The sequence below is a fragment of the Neofelis nebulosa genome, chromosome 6, assembly GCF_028018385.1.
Source record: "Neofelis nebulosa isolate mNeoNeb1 chromosome 6, mNeoNeb1.pri, whole genome shotgun sequence".
Classification (NCBI taxonomy): domain Eukaryota; kingdom Metazoa; phylum Chordata; class Mammalia; order Carnivora; family Felidae; genus Neofelis; species Neofelis nebulosa.
Window position 1 is genome coordinate 53,476,057 of NC_080787.1, and position 21,027 is coordinate 53,497,083.

General features: G+C 42.2%; 1 protein-coding gene across 4 annotated transcripts in view; it reads left to right on the forward strand.

Annotated features, from left to right (window-relative positions):
* Nucleotides 1-21,027, forward strand: part of PAQR8 (progestin and adipoQ receptor family member 8) — a 120,377-nt gene that overhangs the window by 69,672 nt on the left and 29,678 nt on the right. The window contains exon 3 of one of the 4 annotated variants that reach the window (XR_009263033.1): nucleotides 1,050-1,238. The exons of 1 other annotated variant lie outside the window; for it this stretch is intronic. The gene's annotated coding sequence lies outside the window, so the exon portion shown is untranslated. Of the gene's footprint in view, nucleotides 1-1,049; nucleotides 1,239-6,862; nucleotides 7,007-7,605; nucleotides 7,631-21,027 lie in introns of those variants that run through there. 2 more of the 4 variants (XM_058734237.1, XM_058734236.1) reach the window with 2 other exon arrangements.

Consider the following 21,027-nt stretch of genomic DNA (forward strand, 5'->3'; position numbering starts at 1 on the left):
CCTTAGATCTCCTCTATTCTGAGAGGTCTTCCAGATGGCCACATGGACAAGCCAGTTCCAGCTCCCTAGCTTGCCCCTGGGCAGTAAAAACAGACTCAGTGAACAGGTGCTGGCTTAAACCAGTCAATTGTTGCACTGATTTTTTTTCTTTTTAAAATTATTAAAACCCTGAAACCAAGCCAGAATCTAGCATGAATAATGCAATTGTTAGTCTTCTTGTCCAAGATTGCCATTTTCATTTTTCCATGCTCTTTAAAAGACCCAAGAGCCAAGATAAGTCTCTTTTAGATAGACATCAACTAAAAGGCAGTGGACAGAACTCTCTGCCCCTATAGCAGATTCTGGCCCTACCCCACCACTCTTTAACAGAGGATGGTCTGTGCCTTTGCTCATCAACCTAACTTAGATGATAGATGATAGACAGAAATGAACTATAAGGGGCTGTATACTTCCCCCACCAACACAGCAGTGGGGGATGTGGCAAAGGCCAGAGGTTCAAGTCTCAGTTTTCCATCCTGGGTGAATTCACATGGCTCTTCTTCACTAGTCCTAAAGCCGAGAAATTTCTCTTCTAAATCTTCCTTTAGAACACAGCCCAGATTGAACTGGAGTTGGACAGACTAAAAAAATGTTTACTTCCCCAAATTTTTGACCTTAGTCTTGGAAGTTCAACTCCCCTGATTTGCCAGGGTCAGGGATTACCCATCCTCCACCCCCCCAAACCCCCAGGATAAAATGACTAAGAATTAGGAGCAAAGTGAAGGGAAGAAACATAATTGTTAGGATATTTCAAGATGGGGGCAACCAGGGCTATTTATTCTGGGGCTTTTCATTCTTCTAAAGAATAAGTAAAGTCCTCGTATTTTAATGTCCACACTTTCATTTGCCATTAAATTTCTATGATCCAATTATAAATTGTATTTTCTAAATTTAAGTCTTATTTAGAATAAATGTTAAAATTAACACTTATATACATTAAATGTTGTTGGAATGTAGGAATTTATATTGTTTGCGTAACTAGTCTGTCATTTTATCATTCATCCTTATAGTTTCCCATCTGAAGCTCTTCAGTGAGGCACAGGTTACCTCAGAGTGGGAGATCAAATGCAAGGCCAAACAACTTCACACGTGCCCAGGTTTGCAGAGGGCCCAGGAGCAATTGCTGCATCTTGCCTCCCTTGTCTACATGTGTTAATTGGTTTGCTCCCTGAATTGTTAATTGTTATCATTAAGAAATAAAGTGGGGAAAATTTTTATTTTTATTATTTACTTATTTATAAGTAAATAATAAATAAATAATTTATTTATTATTTATTAATTGTTATCATTAAGAAATAAAATAGGGGAAAAAAGGAATGAACCACTCCAGACGAAATCAAATTAATGAACCCCTACCATTCCACCATTAGTAAGATACCATAAACACACAATACAATAAAACCGTTACCATTGTTCTTATTTCTATTTTTAATTTGATTCAACCACAGCTCATTAGAATCTTGTGTGTGAAATTAGTATCATGGTTGCTTCACCACTTGGCCAGCTGGCAGGGGGTGTGAATAGAAAAGCTAAGGGTGGATGTCTGTCTGATGATGGAATGTTAAGGAATGTATAGATTTGACTTCAGGATTAAAAATATAGATATTCAGGGCGCCTGGGTGGTTCAGTCGGCTAAGCATCTGACTTTAGCACGGGTCATGATCTCACAATCCGTGAGTTTGAGCCCCACATGGGGCTCTCTGCTGTCAGTGTGGAGCCTGCTTTGGATCCTCTGTCCCTCTCTCTCTCTGCCCCTCACCCCTTCTCTCAAAAATAAATAAACATTAAAAAATAGATAGATATTCAAGTTTCTCCAAATTACTCCTATGAAGTCTGCTGGAATAAGTATATCTTCTCTTCAAGTAGAATGTCCTATAAGCAGCCACTTCTTTTTTACCCACATTTATCAAGCCCTCATTATGTGATAAGCACAATGTTGAGTGCTTAATGTGTGCTTCATTTAATCCTAGCAATAAATATATAAACTGGTTACAATTATTATTCTCATTTTACAGATATGAACCCTGAAGTACACTACCAAAGGCTCTAGATGATGGTAATGGGGTTCAGACTCAAGATGGTCTGACTTTCAAGCACACACTTTTTTTTTATTATTATTAAAGTATAATTGATATATAACACTATGTTAGTTTCAGGTGTTCAACATAATGATTTAATATTTGTATAGAATGAAAAAAGTCACCACAATAAGCCTATTTTCCTGTCACCATATAAAGTTACATAATATGCAAAACAATATTATTAACTATAGTCACCATGCTGTACATTACATCCCCATGACTTACTTATTTTATGATTGGAAGTCTGTACCTCTTGACCACTTTCTCCCATTTCACCCACCTCCCAACCCTCTTCCCCTTTGGCAACCACCAATCTGTTCTCTGCACCTATGAGTTTTTGTTCATTTGTTTTGTTTTTTAGATTCTACATATATATGAAATCATATGCCATTTGTCTTTCTCTGCCAGACTTACCTCACTTAGCGTAATACCCTGAAGATCCATCCATGTTGTCACAAATGGGAAGATTTCATTCTATTCTATGGCTGAGTAGTATTCTATTGTATATATACACTACATCTTCTCTATCCATTCATCCATTGATGGACACTTTTATTGTTTCCATATCTTGGCTATTGTGAATAATGCTCCAATGAACATAAAAGTGTGTATATCTTTTCTAATTAGTGTTTTCATTTTCTTTGGAGAAATACTCAGAAGTGGAATTGCTGGACTATAGGGTAGTTCCTTTGAGGAATCTCCATACTGTTTTTCATATTGGCTGTACCAATTTACATTTCCACTAACAGTGCATGAGTGTTTCCTTTTCTCTACATCCTTACCAACACTTCTTACTTCTTGTCTTTTGGATAATAGGTATTCTGACAGATGTGACATGATATCTCATTGTGATTTTTATTTGCATTTCCCTGATGATTAGTGACACTGAGAATATTTTCATGTGCCTATTGGCCATCTACATGTCTTCTTTGGAAAAATACCTATTCAGATCTTCTCATTTTAAAGGCCTATTTTTAAGTTGGATTATCTGGGTTTGTGATGTTGTCATTGGGTTGTATGAGTTCTTTATGTAGTTTGGATATTAACCCCTTATTGGATATATCATTTGCAAATATCTTCCCTGTTCAGTAGGCTGCTTTTTTTTATTTTATTAAGGGTTTCTGCTGCTTGGCAGAAATTTTCAGTTTGATGTAGTCCCATTGGTTCATTTTTGGCTTTTGTTGCTTTGAAGTCAAATCCAAAAAACGTCACCAAAAGCCATGTCAAGGAGCTTACCATGTATGTTTTTTCTTAGTAGTTGTATGGTTTCTGGTCTTATAGTCAAGTATTTAATCCATTTTGAGTTAATTTTTGTGTATGGTGTAGGATAGTGGTCCACAGTGCAAAGTGCTTTTCCTTTTCACTGCCAAGATAGTGGAAAAATGCCCTCAGTTTTCTCATAAGATGTTTCCTGTATGAGTTTTCATGAGTAGGCCTTTTAGGATAGACCACTACAAACCAGTATAGATGTTCCAGCAAATGGTTTAACTATATCATACTTCCATTTCTCCATGTCACAGTAAGGCTAACAGTTCTTACCCCCTTCCTACTTCTCATAAAATGTATGAAGTTTAGGGATATTATGCCATCACATGCACTTTGAGCTTCTTGGAAAAACAATGCTATATAAACACCCCATGAAAGTAATAGAAAAACAGTGTCAGTGTGGTATGTATACAACATAAAATGGACCAAATTATTTTGTTAGAGTTTGGGACAAAAATAGCTCCTTAGTCTTGCATATCTATTTTTTAATTACGCTGTATATTGGCTGTGTCTGTGGTTTTCAAGGGCAATCTGAAAGGGAAATGTGTCTGATAGAATGTTGATTGGGTTAGCGGTTTAGCATTCTCATTTTAGAGGAAATTCTGCAATATCCCAGATCTTGCCTGTTTCCAGCTTTTGGAAAAACCCCAAATCAAAATTTTGTTGCCAGATGAAAGTGTTACATGGAGGGAGGTTGGCTGTGAATTTCTATATATTAAAGGCCATCCTTACTATCCCTTATGAAAGATCCAGGAGCCTTTTATTAATTCAAAAATAGGAAGGTCACTTTAGGACTCTTTTTTCCAGAGTTACCAAAATATCACTGCACTGCCCAAACTGAAATGGGCCATCACCTCAGAGTAAAAAGTGGAAGAAGCTAGTGTGAGATCCAAGTAGTTTTAAAAGGCATGAAGGATGTGAATGTACTTAAGACGACTGAATGATACGTTTGAAAAGTGGTTATGTGGCAAATTTTATATTATGCTTAATTCACCACAATTAAAACTTTTTTCAAAAGATTAAGGTGGTAACGTTTATGTTACGTGTATTTTACCACACTTAAAAGCTCCATTTATAAACAGAACCCTCTGCCCACAGATAAAAATGCCTGACACCCATTGTACTTAATGCTGCACTTTCGTGCCCTCCCCTAGACGAAGGTTCCTAGGAAAGGAACATTTACCATTTTCTCACCATGACACTGAGAAAGCCTTAAAGGACTTGTTGATCTTCTTTTAAGACAAGAGAACCCTTCTCCATGCTCCAGGTGAAGGGAGAAGAAAAGCTGCAAGAATAATCAACATGCATTTCGCAGACTCATCAGCCCTCACTGACAGTGCCCTTCAGTTGGATTGAGCCTGGGGTTGGGCCTTCGTATTTGCTGACCTGTAATTTTGTTTCTAGAGTGGCAGAGAGAGGGAAAAAAGGGGACTTTTTATTTCTTCTCATCAACTCTGCTGTACATTTATGATCTCTGGCCAAAAAAGAAACACCTGTTGATATTGAAGGCTTGTGTTTTTGTAAATTCAGGAGAATTCCCTGACATCTTTGGGGTGAAGCAGAGATGGTGAGGCAAATCTACCAAAGGCCAACTGTGATATTTCCATCAGGATCTATATGTGCTGGACCTGTGATTCTGTGGGAAGAGCAGTGGCCCTGAAGACCAGGCCCCTTACTCTTTCCTAGTCCTGACTCTGCTTCAAACCTGGCCATTTAACTGCTGAGTCTATTTCTTTTTTTTTTTTTTTTTTTTTAACGTTTATTTATTTTTGAGACAGAGAGAGACAGAGCATGAGCGGGGGAGGGTCAGAGAGAGAGGGAGACACAGAATCGGAAGCAGGCTCCAGGCTCTGAGCTGTCAGCACAGAGCCCGACGCGGGGCTCGAACTCACGGACCGTGAGATCATGACCTGAGCCGAAGTCGGTCGCTCAACCAACCAAGCCACCCAGGCGCCCCTAACTGCTGAGTCTAAATGTCTTCATGTATGAAATTCAAATAACCCCTGTTGGAAAACCTACTGTCTTTACTTCATGATATTGTGCTGAAGATAAAGACAATAATGTATTTTAAAATGTTTTGAAAAGTGAAAACATTGCACAAATGTGAGGTGTTTGTTTAAACATGTCACTGAAGCAGGGTGGTAAAATGGCAAAGTGCCAGGTATCAACAAACCAGAGTTAGGCCTGATTGTTTCAGAAAAATAATGATATGGGGTGCCTGAGTGGCTTAGTGGGGCTCTTGATTTTGGCTCATCATGATCTCTGGGTCATGAGATGGAGCCCCCCATACCACTCAGTGCAGAGTGTGGAGCCTGTTTGGGATTCTCTCTCTCCTTCTCCCCATCTTGTGTTCTTTCTCTCAAAATATAGAAACTTAAAAAAAAAAAAAAAAAGAGTGACATGAATCAAATGAACCTCCTCCAGTAGCATTGGTTCAGGCCATCTTCTCAGGGTTTTTCTTTCTTCCAGATCATGGACACTGCTTTTTAATAGCAAAGCCAATTTGATTTGTTAATTTGTTAATTGGTACTCCTACATCTTTTCTTTTTTTCTTTTCTTCCCTTTTTTTTTTTTTTTTTTGAGAGAGAGAGAGAGAGAGCACACCAGCAGGGGAGAGGGGCAGAGGGAGAGAGAGAGAAAGAGAGAGGGAGAGAGAATCCCAAGCAGGCTCCACATTATCCCGGAGCCCTCTGCAGGGCTCCATTCTGAGACCCTGGGATCATGACCTGAGCCCAAATCAAGAGTCTGATACTCAACTGACTGAGCCACCCAGGAGTCCCAGTGCTCCCACATCTTAAGGTTATCTTTGCCATGGTAAAATAGCAACGTTGTGGGTGAGGAGAGCAAGTCTGGGACCAGGTGTGAAATTTCCTCTCCTGCCCTGCCCCCTTGTATGTGTGGATCATTGATACCGTGGTCTGGCTAGTGAGCTGTGGATTGAGGATGTGGGGGTATAGAAGTGGTTCCTAGCTTGTCAGCATAAGAAGTTTGTGTGGTGCATAATCACGGGAGAGTACTTCACGGGTGTATCTCAGGGGTGTGAAAATGTGTGTCTACAAGGGCCCTCCTTGGTGTGTTATAACATGACTCCATAGGCAGAATGACCCTGAATGTGCAGATGCGGGTGGCTGAGAGGCCAGAATCTGAATCCGTCTTGAGACTAAAGAAGAAGTTTGTTGTTGTTGCCTTCCCCCTTCTCCCAAAACACCCCCCAAAACCAAAAACCAGAAAACCCTCGGAAATGGCCTCCTGGAGTGGGTTTTTGAAACGGATGGGGCAGCGGTTAACGCGTCTCTTTCTCAAGCCCTCGGGTGTGTCTAGCTGAAAGAGGGCTGCGCGGGTCTGACCCCGGGGTGGAAGGAAGAGGTGTCAGTCAACTTCTCCGTGAGGCGGCACCCGGGCCGCGGTGGGCGCGCGGGTCTGCGCATCCCGCCCCCGGCCGGGAAGGGGCGGAGCCGGGCGGTGCCCGCCCCCGGCGGTCCCCTCCCCCGGGCCGCTCCCCTGTGCCGTGCCCGCCGCAGTCACCGCCGCCTGCGGGAAGCTGGTAGCCGGGAACCCGAGCCGGAGTGCGGGCCGGGCTGGGCTGGGCTCGCGCGCGGGCTCAGTCGCCGCTCCTGCCGGTGAGTCGCAGGCGCCGAGCCGGGGGGAGGTGGGGGGATCTGGACCGCGACGTTGGGGAGTCCCCGGGACGCGAGCGCGGGGGGTGGGGGGGGAAGGGATGTCAGGACCGCGACGTTGGGGAGCCCCACACCCCGAGCCCCGAGGGGCTTCCAGAATCGAGAGGTTGACGACGCCGAGCTCTGGGGCCGGGGCTCAGCGCCCCGGTGTTGGGGAGTCTCAGAGCTTGAGCCCTGAGGGTGAGGCGGCAGGTCAGGACCCAGACGCTGGGGACTCCCGGAGCCCGAGGCTGGAGGACCGAGGGGTCAGGACCACGACGTTGGGGAGCTTCGGTGCCGGAACGAGGGTGTCCTGTCGGCATTCTCGGGGCGCCCTCCGCAGGGCGGAGGGGAACTGAAGCCGGAGGGGAGTGCGGAGGGGAGGAAGCCCGAGGCGGGCGGGGCGGGAGGGGAGCCCCGGAAAGGGTCGGGGGGTGGGGAGGCGCGTGGTTTCTCGGGGGAAAGATGGAGGGGCTTCTCCGAGAGGGGGCGCCGGGAGCAGAATTGTGGCGGGAGCCGGGGTTACGTTGTGGAGCACAGGGGGTCGGAGAGATGGAACGCCGCGGCAGAGGATCGGGGTGGCTGGAGGTGAGGGGGCAGGGACTCACGGAACGTCTCCGCCTAGGGGACACACCCTCTCGGTGGAACGGGGTCATGGAAACCTCCAGAGGGCATTCCCTCCGGGGAGCAAAACCAGTGCACCCCAGATGGGGGGCGGGAGGGACGAGGGAGAGGCATATCGATGACCTGGTGCGAGGACCTGCAGCCAGCCAGCAAGGCACCGCAGCTTCCAGTGCATCTCTGGGCCCTGGAACACAGACCGACCGGGGGGAGATCCGCGGGCCCGGAAGGAATCTTTGCTGCATCTCCTGTTTCTAAGTTGTGTTAGAAGTGATTTTGCCCAGGGACCCATTGAGAACAGTCTGGGCTTAAAAGAGTAGTTAAGGAGTGAGATTTCAAATGTACACGTAAGTTCTGTATGTGTGTGCTTTTAGGCACATAATAAAGGTGTATTTAATTTCTAGATCCACTTGTGTTACTTGCTCCCCACTTTCCTTTACTCTGAGAGAAGCTGTTTATGAGTAAAAACTGGAGGAAAATCAGCAACGGGGCCGGAGTGGGGAGGGGGGGACACGTGCACGCGCGCGCGCACACACACAGGGACACACGGCCCACGAATGCACTGCATTCCACGGCCGAGTAAACACGAGAAGTCTTGTACAGTTTTGGATTGTTTCTGTTGGTGAGGACTTCCTTTACTAACGGCAGTAGGAAGATACCTGCATGGAAGGTGGACTGTCCTTGACTGCCCTCTTACGCTGTTCACAGCCTATATTCACCTCTGAGCTGCTACACCCTTCACCGGGTCATCTGGCTGGGCACTAGGCTGTTTAGGACCTCAGTGGGTGGGTATCCAAATGTGTGTCTAGAGATAAACAAATGACCAGTACATTTTTTTCCCCTGTTGTTTATTTTGGGTATCCAACTTCCTTCAATTAGTTAAATAATGTTGTGTATTAACATATCCCTGTGGTTAATTTTGTATGGTAATTAGTTTAATTATTCAGTATAACAGCTAATTCAAGATGAGCCAGGGCCCCAGGAATCCTATTGAGTGGATTTCTCCATTGGAAGTTTTCTGGGCTTTGAGGAGCAGGGGAAGAGAGATGACCCCACTCCTTTTCCTCTCTGCCGTAGATATAGATCCATCTTCTGACACACACTGAGATTTAAGCTTCCTGGGAAGACCAAGGGCTATTTTGGCAGCTAGCTGACGTTGGGCCTCTTTTTTTTTCTTCATGAAAAGGAAATCTCTTCAATAATTGTGCAAGTTAACGGAAAAGCAATTTATTCATTTTGCAAGTATCGTTTCAGGACAAACTTTTCTTTCTTTCTTTCTTTCTTTCTTTCTTTCTTTCTTTCTTTCTTTCTTTCTTTCTTTCTTTCTTTCTTTTTTCATCAAGGGGGTGTTCAGAACCTTGCACCAAAATCTGCAGTATCATTATTGCACAGCATATTTATTTACTTGGACATATCTAGCTGATTCTTTCAATTCATTATCCAAATGGTAAAATAAATATGCCAGTATTTATACATTCAGATGAGTATTTCTCCCCTTCAGAAGCCTCATCTTGGCAGGCTGTGGACTAATTCTAGTGATGCTGTCATTGCTGAGCATAATTTTAGAGCTCCTGGCTTGGAGTTGCCTTCAGAGTTTGTAACACATTTACTGAATTGCCTCCATGATGGCAAACCTCCCTCAGTTGGGAAAGAGCCAAACCAAGTGGTACCAAATCTGGTTTCTGAGGTCAGGATCGAGATAGTAATAGGAAGTATGCCCATTAAAGTAATGAAAGTCCCTCTTGAAGGACTGGCAGTTGTAAAGGGGGCATCCAGTAAAGGTGTGTGTATGTGTTTAGGATTGGCAAGTAATTGCTTTGAAGTACAACCTTTATTGGGGTGTATATGCTGTCATGTGTGTAAAAAAACAGTTGGTCCTGTCACCTGTTTTATACCTTAATGGTCTACTGGGCTGGAGAAAATAAGCCTTTCTTTTCTTTTCCCTTTGAAGATACTCTTTACCAGGCAGTTTCCATTACTGTACATTTTTACAGAAAACAAAACAAACAAACAAAGACTTGTTTTCTCTGAAAAACAAAGGTACCCAGAAAGTCACTTACCCCATATATAGGTAATGCCTGGCTGGTACTTGAGTTTTTATGTGAGAGGATCTAGGTTGAAATAAGGGGAAGAGAGTGAGTTCTGCAAATCCATTTCAGTTTTGGGACTTCAGGGCACACAGTGTGAAAAATTAACATATCCTTTTTTTCTTCCATTTTTCTTCTAAATTACCGATTTTTTTAGGTTATATAATATAATGCTTCATACCCCCATGATTTGAACCTTGATTTGCTGTGATCTGGGGCACAGCTTTCAGCTTCAGTTTTCTAACCTTAAAATGAAGATGCTAATGAGTATGTGCCTAATGAAGATGAAATGAATGTAACAACCCTGAGTCCAGGGCCCGACACATAAGTGCTCAATAGAGTCTACCTATTTTTGTTATTATTGTTGTTTATTGATAGTTTTATATTAAAAATTCTTTGGAGCCATGTATAAATTTATCATTTCCCAGGTACTGATATTCCCTTTGTTGGGCTCTGCAAATGAATATGTGAATGAGAACATTTTGTTTTTACTCTCCTATCTTCTTAGAAAATTTTTAAGTGACCTCAAAAAGCAACCGTTCCTAGCTGCTTTATTTTGAAATCAGATTTTATTTTTTAAATGAACATTCTTGGGGCACCTGGGTAGCTCAGTCAGTTAAGTGTCCGACTTCAGCTCAGGTCATGATCTCGCAGTTTATGGGTTCGAGCCCCGTGTCGGGCTCTGTGCTAACAGGTCAGAGCCTGGAGCCTGCTTTGGATTCTGTGTCTTGCTCTCTCTCTGCCCCTCCCCTGCTCATGCTCTGTCTCTCTCTGTCTCAAAAAAAAATAAAACATTTAAAAAAATTAAAAAAATAAAAATAAACGAACATTCCTATTTTAATTGTATATTAAGTATAACAGTTTGGTGAAAGTCTGAGGGAAAAAAACTTTAAAAGCTCCTCCTATAATTACTTTCCTTGATCAATCAAATACTATTCTAATGTAATAGCTACCGTTCTCTTGGCATGTATTAAAAAGGATGATTCTGGTGCACATTTGTTTTAGTTAAACTCGAATTTCGATCTGCTTTGTCAAATGGCAGGGAAGAATAACTTGGCACTAAGCTCTTGGGTCTTTCATAAATATTGACGTTACTTTTTCTGATTTAGGAATTTTGTTAAAACATAAATTAGAAAGATGTAAAAATGTGGGAAAATAATTTTATCTTAGTTTTAATCAACCAAATAGAGGTTGCTATGAAATAGATGTTTCATGAAATGTTTGCCCTTTAGTGAGAGTTCTCTGTTCTAGGCAGGTGTGTGCAGGAGACAAGAGATGGAAACAGACTTGTCCTCCAAGAGTTCACATAACGTGTTACCTCAGGACCATTCATTAGCAAAATTTTTTTCTCCTAATGGCTTATGGGGATAAGGATTAATATGGATTTCACTACATGTTCTTTTCCCTCAATTTCTTGGAGAAGGCTAAATATACAGATCTCTTAATGGTGTTCATATTTTTGAGGTGGATTAACTCTGGGAATTAGATCGTGCTATGCAGTCATTTGCCATGAAAGGAGATAATGGCTACACAAATACATAGTGTATTGTAAGTGGTATATAAATGTAGCATAAAATGGTATTATTGTTGTACAGTACTTTCCTAGATTGTTCTGATTATCCCTTCCATAGTAGTGTTGGTTCCAGCTCTGTCTCTCTTCTGAGTCACAGTGGTTTATGTACTTATAGAGTACGAAGAAATAAGACAGCATGGCGGTTAGAGTCCTGGTTCTTAATGGGGAGGGGGTATCATCCCCACATTTGGTAATTTCTGGAGATATTTTTTATTATCACAACTGTTGGGGGAAAGGATGTCACTGGATGTAATGGGTAGAGGCCAAAGATCCTGTAAAGCGTAATAAAATGCAAAGTACAGCTCCCCAAAACAAAGAATTACCAACTGAAATGTCAATAGTGCTAAGAAACTCTGGACTGGAGCTTGGGATCTGGAGTGGGCATCAACCTGCACTAGCATCCTAGCACAGCCCTGGGTAAGATCCTTAAACCTTGTGTCTGAAGAGATACTGTGGAATTAAAAGAGATAATGTATATAAAGAGCTTAGTACACACAAGCTGCCCAATAAATGGTAACTCTTAGTATCATGTCTGGTTAGTAAATCTAGGGGCTACGCTTCAAACAGACGGCTTTGGTTATTTAACTCATTGTACACAGAACCAATCCAGGTTTCCTGATCCCACCTGTGCGTCCAAGAATAGGACAGAGACACAGACTTATGGCCTCTAGCCCCTGTGTTTCCTTCTTCATTCTGGCCCAGGTTCTGCCCTGGTTCTGCCCTGGTTCTGCTAGGCAGCTGAATATGACTCTAGCCAGATAAACAGGACAGTCAGTCCCCAGACCTCTCTTATGTATAGGGAAGGTGAGCTGAGGATGGAAGCACTCTCTGTTTTATTGGGGCTAAACTGGGAAGGAGAGAACCAGGCTGAGAAGCTCTCTCTGACCAAGTTGATCTCCAGGGTCCTCTCAGACCCCTGTGTATGCCTGCTCAGAGCTTTCTCTGCTCTATGAGAAGGCTCTGAGCAAAGTCTGGCAGGTTCCCTTTATTTTCCTTAATCCCTCCTACTCAAGCAACAAGTTCTTGTAGAGGTCCCTTTACTTTTAAAAGAATTGTCCAAATCCACTCCAGTTTTTGTTCTGTATGGGGTTACCAGCCATCTGGGGGGAGGTAAGAGGCCTCACCTAAGGCCCAGGCTCTGCTTTGATCCCCTTGCCTTTCTGTGTTCTCCTGGTGCACACTGAAGCCACTTGAGTGAGTAATCCACTCACTGTTACCAGTGGAGCTTCTGCAGGGTGGGGGCAGGGCAGCCATTCTGGGTGCAGAGAGCGTTTAGCAGACCAGGATGTAAATAACACAGTGGTTTTTTTTAGCTGTGAGCTAGAAACCATTAGTTGTGTTGCACAATAAAATCAACTGGGGCTCTCTTAAGAATGCTGATGCCTCAGGGGCTCCTGGGTGGCTCATTCAGTAAAGCATCCAACTCCTGCTTTGGCTCAGGTCATGATCTCCAGTGAGTTCGAGCTCAGCTTGGACTCTGTGTTGACAGCTCAGAGCCTGGAGCCTGCTTTGGATTCTGTGCCTCCCTCTCTCTGCCCTTCCCCCCTCACTCACACTTTGTCTCTCTCTCTCTCTCAAAAATAAACAAACATAAAAAAAAAAAAAGAATGCTGATGCCTTAGCCCCACCACAAACCATTGATTCAGAATTTCAATGGGTAGGGCATGGGCATCAGATTTTTAAAATTATTTTGATGCCCAGTTAGGACCATGCCTTGTGAAATTAATGACCTATATTGAAAGAAAAGAAAAAGAAAAAAGAGCAGAAGAAGAAAAGGAAGGAAGGAAGGGATAAAAAAGAATCTAATTAAAAGTATCAAAGTAACATAAGAATTATTTGTTAGGCTTTTATTTTAGTGATGAATGTGTGCCTGTTTGCAATGTAAAATACGTTTCTTCTAATAGGTTGCAGTCAAAAGGTTTGAAAAACATTGTTTTAGAGTCTTAGAGGTATTTAATTAATGTTGACAAATTTACCTCTTTCAGTATTCCTGTGTGAGCCTCTGCTGGACAAATTTCAAAGTGCTTTTATGTTCCTTGTCAAATGCAATTTTTGCAGCCATCCTATGGAGGCCTAGAGAACAGACATCATCATATGGATTTTTTTTTTTCTTACCAGATGAAGGGAACTTAGGGTTGGTGAAGGTTAGACATTTATCAGTCACAATGAGAAAATGTCAAAAACAGGGACTCAGACTTCCAGGGCTTATAATTACTGCTACAGGGCTCAGCCTACCACATCTTTCCGCTTCTTCTGATCAGCAGACCCTATGAGAAGGAGTTATAACTAGAGCATGAGTCTGGCTTCAGCATTATAAAAATAATACTGTTGACTGAGCACTTACGAGTGTCAGGAAATGTGTTTGTGTTACTTCATTTAAATCTCAGAACAATCCTGAGATAGGTACTATTATTAGCCCCATTGTACAGATGAGGAAACAGGTTGTGACTTGCCCAAGGAGCAGAGCTGGTCCCTGATAGCAAACCCAAATTCTTTATGAGTGCTCCTTATTGCCCCAGTACTAGTTTGTTGCCATTGCTCTAACTTCTAGATTCCTGCCTCTAGGGACAGTTTAAATAACCAGGAAATGGCCCTATGTCTTAATCTGCTCAAAGTGCTATAACAAAATACCATAGACTGGTTGGCTTAAGCAACAGAAGTTTATTTCTCACATTTCTGGAGACTAGGAAGTCCAAGATCAAGGTGCCAGCAGATTCAGTTCCTGGTGAGGACCTTCTTCCTGGTTTATAGATAGCCACCTTCTTGCTATGTCTTCCCATGGCAGGGAGAGAGAGAGCAAGCTCTTTTCCTCTACTTATAAGGGCACTAATCTCATCATGAAGACCCACAGTCCTAATGATCTCATCTATACCTAATTACTTCCCAAAGACCCCACATTCAAATATCAGTCATCACACTGGAGGTTAGGGCTTCAACATAAGGATTTGGGGGGCAGGGAACACAAGCAGTCTAGTACTTGTAGCTTCCACTCAGCTTTCCTAGTGTATGTTGCTGGAACCCTATACCCCACAGTGATTAAGTGAGCAAAGCCCTCTCTGCTGCCTGATCTATTTTATGGATCATTGTCCATGCTGTTTGTGGTGTTTAGTGCCATGAATTGCTGAAAATTTATGATGGGACTTTGGTAGTACTGGCTAAGAAGGAACCTGAACACTAACTCTGTGGAGTGAGATCTTGATGGACTTCTCACTGGCCTGGGAACCAAAGGATATTTTGTTCATGCACACATTCATTCATTCATTCATTCATCCATCAAATATTAAGGACCAGGTTCTGTGCTAAACACTGGGGATAGAATAATGTACTCCCTGCCCTTATGAAGGATACAGTTTGCAGGTAAGTTGTAGAGATGACACTCCAATTTAAAGATGGAGGGAAGGAGTATTTATTATAGCTTTCTAATACCTGTACACAGAGCTAAAATGACCAGGACAAAGCAAAATTCAGGCCAAGTGTAAATAAGAGGGGGCTGGTTCGTTACTTACTGAGAAGCTTAGAGTGTCACATTATCCCACATGACATTCAGAAACCACCCTTGGGCAAAAGTGGGGAACTGCTCTCTGTTGTAAGGCAACTGGGTTGGATGATCAGGTTGAGTTAAGCCTGGGGCTTAAGAAAGACTTTTCTCTGCATGTCTGGCAGGGTATAAGCTTCTAAGCCATCTAGGGAGCTAATACACTATTAGTATTTTCTTATGTGAAGACAATTCAATACTCTATCAGAATGCTATTTGTCAAATGAGTGAATTAGTAATAATTATGATAAATGTTAATATATGAGAGAGGTAATTGGAGACAACATTTTTGAGATGAGTACATCCAGAGAGGTACCAAGGCTAGCTCTCCCACTTTAGGAGAACTCAGCTCCCCAGGCTGAGCTGGTCTCTGACTTTCACCAATCTCTTAATTCCTAGGATTTGAAGCTCAAAGCAAAGGTTACAGATTTTAAGAGTTTTTGTTCATTTTGAGATGTAGCTAGCACTGAGGGCAGTGACATTTATCCTTCTAGGGTCATGTACTCCAAGATTATCAACAGCAAAGAAGAAAAAATGTTTCTATTCTCAAGCAATAGAGAATTGCTTGCTTTTCCATCAGTAGCTTGAAACTATGTATTTGCTTTATCCTTGACCTGCTCTTTGGAGGCTAAGAGAATACCCAAGAGGCTAAAGGTAAGTCTACAGTTGGGAAACTGGAGGAGGGCTGCACTTACCCCCAACTAATTGAAGATGGAATTAAAACACACACGTTTTGCTGAGTATGGCTTATAGATCATGGTTTTGTGAGAAATAAAACTTATGTTGGTGAAAACTATCTTCTCATTTTCCTTTTAGACTCACTCTAAAGAGGACTGGTAAAGTATAAAACATGGAAGGAAAGAAGGATGATGTAAAGTCAGTGTTGGAGTGTTATGGCTCTTGAATTAGAAAATTTATGTTCTCCATGATGTCTTTAAGTCTGTCCAAAGAATTCATTCCAAGAGTTCCATCTTAGCTTTTTTTTTTTTTTTTTTTATTCCTGCACTTAAGCAAAATAAAGGCATTGATATTGTTCTCTGGAGCTGCCAGGAACCCAGAGCACTTCAGAATGTGGAATTAGTCAGTTTGATGCATGCACTGACGCTGAAGTTGGAATTGGCTGCAGTACTAGAATGTCACCCAGACAAGTTCAGGTAAAGCTGCAAGAATGTCATTGAAACTGGGCAGCATTTCAGGTAGAGACTGATTCATCAGATCTTGGCCTGGTAAAGGGTTCAGATTAATTCATGAGGTGCTCTAGGTGTTTCTTAGGTTTGGTGCCCCCCTTGGTTTTCTCTTTAAGATACTCTGAGTGATGACTTGTTTCTGGTTTATGTCTCTGGGTATAATGTCACCCTCTGAGTTGCTGTTGTCACAGTCCGTGGCAATGTCCTGTCCTATCTGAGATACTAATGCTTTGGCTTTTTGCAGCTGGAAAGTCATTCTAATAGAGGAGCACTTGGAAGGATGAGGGAGCAAAAGGAAACAGATTTTTCTTGCGGGGGGTGGGGGGTGTAAATGGAATCCTACCAGAGCAGCAGAGGTGGGATTCAATTTGGGAATCTGTCAGTTCACATACAGGGATTTTTTGAATGTGCAGTAAGTACCTAACACTGTGCTAGATACTTTGAGGGATTCAAGAGAATCATAAAGCATGGTTTTGTATTTCAGGAACCTATGATACACTTGGAGCTTCAAAGTTTTCTCAGGAAAGAGGAAGAAAACTTTAAATCACTTACAGTTAAGTGCAGGGCTATGAGGCACTGGTAGTGGGTGTGTGCCACTCGGTTTAGAAAAGGGCAGAGTCACTGTGAGCTCTTAAAGTCAGTATAACTTAGGAAAAACAACCTGAGTGAGAACTTGGAAGGGGGTAACATTTAGATAGAGAGGTGGGTATTTCTGATGGTAGAAGCAGCTGAAGCAGTACCACAGAGGCAGAAATCAGAATGGTACATGTATGTGGTGTATGTAAGGCCTTGAGGAAATCGCTTCATTCTGCATAGGTTTTTTTGTCTCTCATGGTACCACTTCATATATTGTGTGCTTACTTGTTTACACTCTGTCTACAACGGGTCACAGTGGTCGTGTATGTAAGGAATACATGGGGCAGGATTTCAGATGTAGATTCCTTCTTGTGATTGGGTGTTTGGAGAAAGGAAAAGAAAATGAAATCATTGAAATTATTTCTCAAGGGCCTCTTCTGTGCTTGGCAGTAGTTTTAGTTGTTAGAGATACAGACGTGATCAAGATCCCTGCTTTTATGTAATATGTATTCTCTTGGGGGGAGACAGATAATAAGTAAATCAGGGAATATATACTTTTAGGATGTGAAAAATCTTATGAAGAAAAATAACTCAGGATGAGGAGAAACAGAGTGACGGTTGTAGGTAAGGTGAAGAATAGATAGGAGTGCCTGGTGGCTCAGTCGGCTATGCGTAGGACTCTTGGTTTTGGCTCAGGCCATGATCTCACAGTTCCTCAGTTAGAGCCCCACATTGGGCTCGGCACTGAGAGTGTGGAGCTTGTTTGGGATTCTCTCTCTTTCCCTCTCTCTCTCTCTCTCTCTGCCTTTCCCCTGCTCACTCTCTCTCAAAATAAATAAACTCTTAAAAAATTTTTTTAGACGGGCGCCTGGGTGGCTCAGTCGGTTAATTGGCCGACTTCGGCTCAGGTCATGATCTCGCGGTCCGTGAGTTCAAGCCCCGCGTCGGGCTCTGTGCTGACAGCTCAGAGCCTGGAGCCTGTTTCAGATTCTGTGTCTCCCTCTCTCTCTGCCCCTCCCCTGTTCACTCTCTGTCTCTCACTGTCTCAAAAATAAATAAACGTTAAAAAAATTTAAAAAAAAATTTTTTTTAGAAAAAGAATAAGATAAAGATTTTAGATTAGCACTTAACTTCCCTAGAGAAGCCTGGATTATCACTGGATCATTACTGAAGTCTTCGCTAATGGAGTTCTGGCTTTATTGTTTATATTCATCTCATGCGTTGACTCTCCACTATCTATATATAGTGGACATTCAGCAAACATTTCACAATAGTAATAAGAATGGCCTTGCTAGGCTTGAATTGGACCACATTTTTCTCCTTCTTACTTTTTATAATTTTTTTTTAATTTAAAAGATATTGTCACAGATACTTACAGAAGGAGAAAAGGGAATCAAATAGGAGAGGACATGTAGGTATTGATGACAGTAACATATTTATACATCAGTTCTGTGGAGAAGATTGAAGTAGCTGCATCAAAATTTTGTCAAATGAAAGAGAAAGAAAATATTAAAGTATAATTATGTGGCCTCAATGTGTCTCATGGTCTGGAGAACCACTGGGTCTAAACATCAACCAAATTCCAAAGGAGGTAATAACAGTACACCCATGCATACCCACAGGCATTAGAGACATAAAATAGCTACTATGTACTGAACAATTACCGTGTGCCAGGCATTGTGCAATGCACTTTATTTACATTATTTCTAATCCCTAAAACAGCCTTATAAGGGAGATACCCCAGTTTACAAATGAGAAAACAGATGAAATGGCTAGCCCAAGGCCTTATACTTTGTTAAGTGTCAGAGCTGGGGTGGCTGATTCCTTGTTTGTGAGAGGGTATGGGGTGGGTGAGTTGGGGGTTAATTAAGGACTCCCTTAGTGTGCATACCTAGCCTGGAATTGGTCCAGGGTGGGTTTTCCATCCAGCTCATCACCTTATCTAAGGGACCCCAGAAGCTGGGAATTTCTGGAACTGACTCTGAATTTATATATGTGGTTTCCTGAACCTAATGGAGGCATAGACTCAGGTGACAGGGGGTGGAAGATGGTGCTGGAGGTGTGCATTGAGCATTTCATTATCTCATCTAATGAGATCTGAAAAACTGCATATACGTGTACTGCTCAGGCAGTGAAAACTTGGACGTGCTTTGCTTTGGGCTGGGGTGATGGCAGCTCAGTTTAATCACTAGTTTATCTAAAGCTGACTCAAACACTGACTTGTGTATCTCACTAAAAGATATGGGAAAATGAACATTTATTAGATGTGGTTGACTTAGTAAAGCATAGGGAACGAATAACAATCAATTTAAAACAGGTTTGATGGTGAAAAGGTTGGGCAATAATGGATGGCCTAGAGTGACAATGAAGTTCAGTGCTTGTCTGACTCCCCCCGCCCCCATTGCTGGCCCCAGGACCCCATCCATGTCTCTAGAGAGACAGGCTGCTATCCACATGCCTCTTTGACCTAGCAACAGTGCCTTCAAGATCTTCTCTGATCTATACCGGATTACATTTTATTGAGCACATGTGTGCTAGCAGTTTTATACATATTATCTTCTCTCTCTCTCTCTCTCTCTCTCAAACTTCCTTTTACAGAAAATTTCAAAAAGACAGAGGTGCACAGAATGGTATAATAAACCCCCATGTATCCATCCCTCAACTTCAACAATTACCAACTCATGGCCAGTTTTTTATATATATATATATATATATATATATATATATATATACACACACACACACACACACACACACACACCTTACCTCCAGATGATTTTAAAGCAAACCCCAGAAATCATATTATTATTTGTGATCATTTTAGAATGCATTCTAAAAGACAGGACTCTTTTAATATAATTCTTTAAAATTCACAACAACCCTATTTATTAGCCAGGTACTGTTATATCCTTATTTTATAGATGAAGACAATGAGACACAAGGAGATTAAATTACTTGCCCAAGGTCACCCAACTTGTAAGTGGCAGTCAGAATTCAAACCCAAGTTTCCTAACTCCAGAGACTGTCCTGTTAACCACTATGCTATGTGGTTGTCACTAGACCTCTCTGCTATAGCTAATCCTACAGTACGCAATTGGATCTAGGGTAGAGGAAAAGACATCCAGGGACGTGACTTGATTTCTGTGAATTCAACCACCCGACCACTGCTGCAAATTGGGTCTCTTTAAGCACACAGGGACAGAATGGCTGTGAAAGGCTTGGGATTGTCATCTCCATGAATGAAAGGACCCAGCCTGAAACATTAATGGATTCTATCTGGGCAGCAAACCTGATAAAGCAGCATTATTGCAATAGTTCTTGAGATGTTGGAGAAACCCACAAGGAGAAGAACTTGACAGAAAATATGACTGTCATTGGGCCATGGCTGCCGAGAGAAGTAAAAGGTTTCTTTTAAAATGAATTTTCCTTTGGTTTTCTCTTGGCAGAAGGAACCAGTCTTCCCACTGAGTCTTTTCAGTTTGTTTCTAGCACAGCTAATTGTGTTTATTTGTCTCCAGAATCACATGCCTGCCTACTCTCCCTTGCCCTTTCTTAAGGTCTCTTGACTGCTTTGTTGTACTTAACTGCCAAAAATGTTCTCCTCACCTGGGAGCCAGTTGGCTGACAACACGGAGTAGATATTGGGAGGCTGACTTTGTCTCTCCAGAGGGCTGACTTAGCTTCTGGCGTCCAAGCCCACCTCAGGGGAGAGGGAGATTATATAAGCTGGCTATGAAAGGGACTATGTCATTTGCCTTGTCTGCACCCACTTGGTCCATCAGTGTTCAGAGCAGAAAGCAAGTAAATACTATTGATTGAGTGAAGAAGAGAGCTTTGCTGGTTCAAGTTCAAGAAATTGATTCTCCATTTTTCCTATCAAAACAAGCATCACATTGACTTTTCTGCTTAATACACTCTTTTGTCTTTGGGATCACTGACATTTGCTTGATTCTCAAACTTCAGTCTTTTTTTTTTCTTCCTCCTTCCCCATGCAGTCCCATCACTGAAGCCACACAACCGATGGGGAACTACTCAGCTCCTATTTAACCCTTTCACCAGTGAGCACTAAAAGGTGGCACTTGTCAGGGTGCAGGTGAGGAAGAGCTTAGAAATCCCACCTTTGGTTCTCTCTGGGACATGTCAGCAAGGACCTTAGCTGGGAACTAAGCTTTTTAGGGAACATGTATTTTCTTTAAATACTTGTCGTCGTGAATATTTTAAAATAGGTTATTATGATTGCTCAGACTTTTACTTTTTTGTTGTTTAAATTCAGGTTACTTAACATGTAGTACTGGTTTCAGGAGTAGAATTCAGTGATTCATCACTTACATACAACATCCAGTGCTCATCCCAACAAGTGCCCTCCTTAACCCCCATCACCTATTTAACCCATCCCTCCACCCACC